A 5,373-nucleotide genomic window follows, 5' to 3' on the forward strand; every position below is an offset into this window, starting at 1 on the left:
ATTGTGAACGCAGGGAGAAGAGGCAAATACTTTCCCCAAGTATCTAATTCAGCAACTTGTTTTTCAACGTGTTAATAATTGCAATTGGTAAATCAATATCTCTTAATAACAATTTCAACAATTCTTCTTTACTCAGAGCACTGCTTCTTCCACTTTCCGTAGCCATTTTGACCATATTCTACCATTCCAAGCCTCGGTTCTGGGGTGACTTAAAAACGAGGCAGGGAATACGAGCAACCGTATTCCACAGAATAATCAAATGGTTATAATAACGGTGATGACAAATATATATAAAACAAGAAGCCCTGTGGCTTAAAGATTTCCGCCATTAGTAATAATCTGAAAAAGTGCTGAACTTTGAAGAGGACTGGGGGAACAAAATCATTATATATTCTAAAATTTTAAAATTCAATTTTTGATTATTATTGTAACTGTAAATCATAGCTAACTTAACTTACATAAACTTCATTTCTCTATAGGAACAATTTTAAAAGAAAAATAATAATCCTGAAAATTGATGAACAATAAAAACAAAATAAGAACAACGGCAAGGCTGAAAATTTATCTATTTTCTCTTTTTCTCTGAAAAACAGCTTGGAAAATATCTTTAAAGGTGGCAGCAAATTTTTTTTACATAATCAGTTAGGAAAGTTTATTTTTAGACTACATATTCTTATTTTTTCTTTTATGACACATTGTCACGATTTTATAGCTATAAATCTTTCACCAAAAATATTCAGCCTCAACAATTCCTTTAAATTAAAATTCATAAATAATTAGCTTTAGTCTACGTGCTTGCAAAATTGTACAGAGGGAAATGATGGCGCATTATAAGGCGATCTTCATTATGCTACACTGCACGAGCTTTAACTTTCGATTATAAACTTTAAAATAAAGTAATGTTCATTGGATAATAAAACAATTTGTTGCACTATTAGGATTCTTATTGGCTTAAAGATAATTAAAGATAATTAACTCCTTTTTTTTTGCGAATAGACTGCGCGAGTATTTAATGTGCGTGGGATATTCTTTTCAAGATGTGCGAGAAAATTAGATTACGCGAAACTAACAAAAACGAATAACGCGTGTTAAAATTTTGTACCGCCTTTTCCCACAGAATGATAAAAGTAAAGAGCGCAATACAAAATTACACTTTTAGCAGTATTCCGAAAGATATGTAATACATCGAGTTGTACAACCCGCAGAAGTTGGTCCTAACGTTAACGATTTCGTAAATGACCTTACAACAAAATAGTATTTTTTTCACGTAAAAATACCGGCACTAGAAGCCACAGAATCTGCTGGAACGAATTTCGAAAACTCACGGGAAACAATTAAAACGAAAACAAACAAATCAAAACAGTTTTTTAACTTTATCAAGATTTATTAAATAAATTTTTGGCAGAAAAAACAATAACGGTTTCGCTTTCTTTTCATCACACGCATTGAAAGATTACATCACTCACTCCCATTGCACACAATCTAAAAGAAAAAGAAAACATTTTCATATAGTGAAGCTTCCAGTGCTTTTAAGGGATGGCCAAGTCAATGGAATTGAAAGCGCTGTTTTTCATCTCATAAATAATTAAGGCTAATTCGGAAAAGTATAAAAGAAAAAAACTAAACAATCCGGCAACTTTACTAATTTTATATGCAAAGTTCCAACCATACCAACAATTTCCAAATTTGACAAAATCATTTTAAAGGTGTTTATTTCTTCAGAATTTGATTGATGCAAGGCCAAGGGAAATTAAATAAGTTTATTGTCCTATACCCATTCAAAAACACATGCTTCTCATCATTCAGGTTTTTTTTCAACCAACATTAATGTAATCACCCAGAGGAACTTATAATGTCTCTTGTCTGTGTTTTAGAAGCTGAGTACACAAATACAAAAATATTACAAGTGCTGAACTTTGGCAATCATATTTTGCAATCAGACCCTTTTAAAAACTATGCTGAATCATGTCAATTATTAAATTCAGCACTAATAGAAAAGCACCTTGGATAGGATTCTTTTTGGAGGAATAAAATGACTGACAAGTGGTTTATCGTGAATAAAATAGTAATTTTTACACAAATAATTTAAAAAATAACGAACTTTTTTGTGTGGGTTGTTCTCAAACACACGTGGGCGGTGGACAAGAAACTGTGATGTAATTTCTTTTGGTCTATTATTTCTGAGAATATTCTAAAATAAGAGGGTGTCAATAAGCTGCAAATATACAAGAAGAGGAATTCTTAAGTAATTTTTGTTAATTGGATTTACAAGAATTTGAGGTACCCTACAATGAGAAGTAAAGAGCATAAACGCCGTTCTGATGTCTGATGATGAGGGATGGTCACATCTGGATAATATTTATTTTGTGATTTTAAGCTACCTAGCCAGTACCATGCCAGCACTCCAGGGCGCATTTGTTATTAAATAATTAAGTGATAAAGTACAAAAGCTAAATATATTGCTTTAATGTAGCTAGCTGCACAAAAGATTTTTTAAGGCATTCTGTCATTTTAAATAAAAAAAGCTAGGTAGTTATTTGGACCTCCCATAACAGTGAACATTCAAGACTTGAGTATATAGCTAGTTAGGTATGCAAGACATTGCATGTTGGTAAACATGTTTCCACAACAAACTGAAACCTATATTTCATAAATAAATTTCTGCACATATATAAAAATAATTTTGTAGATTTTCAGTTTTCTTTTATGAAATAACAAAATTTGGGAAAGTATAGCCAGAAGTAATATTCACTTGAAGTGGGAAGACCTAAAGTCTTCAGGTTAAGACTTAGTAAAGAGTAAACTGTTTCACATGGAGGACACTTAGTGTAATGTGTTACAAATCCAGAAGAGCACTTATAGCATTAAGGGTATAATATCTTTTTCATAAACCAACATTCACACGACTTATGATAAAGATAAAGCCTATTGTTACTTCTGCAAAGCAAATACAGTTGTTTAGCATTTTTCATTTTGCATAAAAAGTTCCTGTGGATATTCAAAAATTAATTGTGAGTGGCACCAGACTGGGCGATTAGTGCCAAGTAAACGTGTTGCAGATCCAGGTGTACAAAAAATAACTTTCTAACCACTTTGTATTTATACGGCATAAAATTTAGATTATGTATTTAACACTGTGCTTTAGAAGCTCATTCCCACTTTCTCTGAGCTGGATAAGGTATTTAGTCCTAAACCTGGGACACATTTTATCTGTTTGAATTATTTTTAATCCTGAGAATCACTTAGAATGTTTTCGGTACACATGGCTTGTCAAAATTGATATGCTGTCAAAAAAAGTTTATCGGCGTCTCCAAAAATGGCCAAAATTAAGAACTCAGAAGCTATGATAGTAGTAAAAAAAATTTTTGGGTTCATTTCATCAAACTGGTCTAAAAACATGTAATACTACGTTTCAAGTCATTATTTTAATTTTTACTGAAGTAATAGGACTTTTACTTAGTATAGTTGCATAGTTTTTCATACCGCTGACACCAAAATGACTGCAGGGACTAATCGGTTTGAAATTAATCTATATTATAATACCCGTATACATCTGTCTGTCACGCAAAATGGTAGCTTAGCTGTGCAATAGCGAGAAGCACGCAATGCAGTATAAAAAGGATGGGCGAACCGTGGATTTTCCACGGGCTAACAACTAGTTTATAATACTTTAATAACAAACTTTTTCTCTTGATGTGTTTTTATTTTCCTGCAAAAGTTGTTGCACAACTCATGTATTAACATTACGATAGAACGAAAAAGTTACTGTGAGACATGGGTTATAAACCTTAAAAATTTCCAGCGAGAAATTTGAAAACTAATGAATGACAAAATCGCAAAAGTTTATCTTCAAATTTTAAATTTTTGTTAATGTAAAAGTAATCCACATGAAAAAAGTTTTGATGCTTTTTATGAAGAAATCTTCCATATTAGCCATATGGGGTAACTTGATGAACAATGCATTTTTCAGGTGTTCTCAAATATGTGTAGTATAATCTTAAAATATGTGATGTAATTTTCCTCTTTAAGTTTTGACTTTTCACCCAGCTCCTTTCATGCTTTTAGTCTAGCTAGCTATAGCGAAAAAGTTTAATATTCAAACTTGACCTATTTTACTGAGTATTAAGTAATAAATGCTAGTTTAATCCTAAATGTAACTATAGTAGCTAAGCTACCTGTAAGAACAACATCAAACAACATCGAGGCTGTTTTCTTTGTAAACAAACCCATTGGTATTTTTGTAATAAGTACCAAATTTTATGTGTTCATTTCTTGCGCTTATTAGTGTAACCAAAGTGCCCTGTACGTAAGTCCTAAAAATTTATGTCATTGGCTCACTCTTTACGAATGACACAACGTAACAAAGGAAAACCATGCTTTGCTATTTCCCGTAACCTATACCGAGATTTGGTTGTGATATATATCAGAATTAATTGTCTTTAAAACTGAATTTAGCCTCGTTCTCAGAAAAGAATCTGTCAAAACAAGGATTTAAGCCTTAGCCCGGACAAGTTTTAGGCGTCCAGGCCCTGGGCTGTCTCTATCTATCTATCTCTCTATCTTCCCAGGCGATATTAAAGATTCCGCATTCGCCGGCGGAAATCAAAAAGTAAAATTAAGAAAAGCAATAGAAACATGTTGATTTGAGTATGCCGCAACGTAAGAGATGGCCTCAATTCTTTTGCTTACTTTGACATGACCCCTGGCGAAGAATTGATAGACATTCCAATGTCAATTATTTCTTTCTATGTTTTGTTCTTTTGTAGCTACTTCAGATAAAATGGTGTTTTGGCATAATTTTTTTTTTTTTTTTTTTTTTGGGATAATCTCGATTTAATATCTTTGTCTTTAGACCTTCGGGAAATAATAATACAAAATGGTGATGATTGGTAAGAGATCTTCAACCTGACGGATATCAAATGTGCTCTGTTCTTTTTTTTGCTTTGCAAGTCTAGACCGCGCATGGCCGCTGATTGGTTGCTTAAAACATGTACGGGCAAGAATTTGGCGATTCTCACGTGGTGGTTTTTTTAGTGGCGTGGTTGGGAAGAGAAGAAGAAGTATTTACGTAAGTCTTTTCGAATTGTTTGTTAAATGTTGAATTTTTGACTTGCTATTTACTGATTAAACTGCTAATTGTTAGCTAAATTGTTATCAATATTTGAAGCTTACCTGTTATTTCGAAACAGCTGACCATAGCTTAGCTAGTTAGCTAGCTAGCTAGCTACAGTCACTATGTGAAGCAGCATGCCAGTGACACGATGGGTTCTGACAGTAACTATCATCTAAATGGCTAGCATCTCTATCAATATCAACATAATTAGTTAAGACATAGAAAGTAAATTTATCGACCTTTTTTAATATAAAATAATT

General features: G+C 32.5%; 1 long non-coding RNA gene across 1 annotated transcript; it reads right to left on the reverse strand.

The window, feature by feature from the left end:
- Positions 1 to 1,354: 1,354 nt before the first annotated feature.
- LOC130635957 (uncharacterized) lies at positions 1,355 to 4,164 on the reverse strand. The gene is made up of 2 exons (XR_008982202.1): positions 2,102 to 4,164; positions 1,355 to 1,482 (listed from the first exon to the last, which is right to left on the reverse strand). It is a non-coding gene; the product is annotated as an uncharacterized LOC130635957 (long non-coding RNA).
- Positions 4,165 to 5,373: the final 1,209 nt, after the last annotated feature.

The sequence above is a fragment of the Hydractinia symbiolongicarpus genome, chromosome 3 (assembly GCF_029227915.1).
Source record: "Hydractinia symbiolongicarpus strain clone_291-10 chromosome 3, HSymV2.1, whole genome shotgun sequence".
Lineage (NCBI taxonomy): Eukaryota > Metazoa > Cnidaria > Hydrozoa > Anthoathecata > Hydractiniidae > Hydractinia > Hydractinia symbiolongicarpus.